This window comes from Aptenodytes forsteri, unplaced genomic scaffold, assembly GCF_000699145.1.
Source record: "Aptenodytes forsteri isolate BGI_AS27 unplaced genomic scaffold, ASM69914v1 Scaffold66, whole genome shotgun sequence".
Taxonomy (NCBI): domain Eukaryota; kingdom Metazoa; phylum Chordata; class Aves; order Sphenisciformes; family Spheniscidae; genus Aptenodytes; species Aptenodytes forsteri.
In genome coordinates, this window is record NW_008795131.1 from 2,805,699 (window position 1) to 2,805,985 (window position 287).

Genomic DNA, 287 nt, shown 5'->3' on the forward strand with positions numbered 1-287 from the left:
CTGGGCCAGGCCGGGGGAGCTGTTCTACCTTCTCCCCCAGCCGCCGCACGCCATGGGCCAAGTCGTCGTTATTTATCGTGACAAAAAAATAAAAGTAAAAGCGATTAAGGAACAAACACTATTGCTGCCGAATGCCATAAACACTGAGTTGTACAAATTGTGATTGAGGAAATGAAAAAGGTTTATACTTTTTAAAAAAATTTCAAATGGAATAAATTATTCATGAAGCCTTGATTGTGGTGTCTCCTTATTTACAGCGGGGGGGGGGGGGAAGGGGCGGCGGCCCC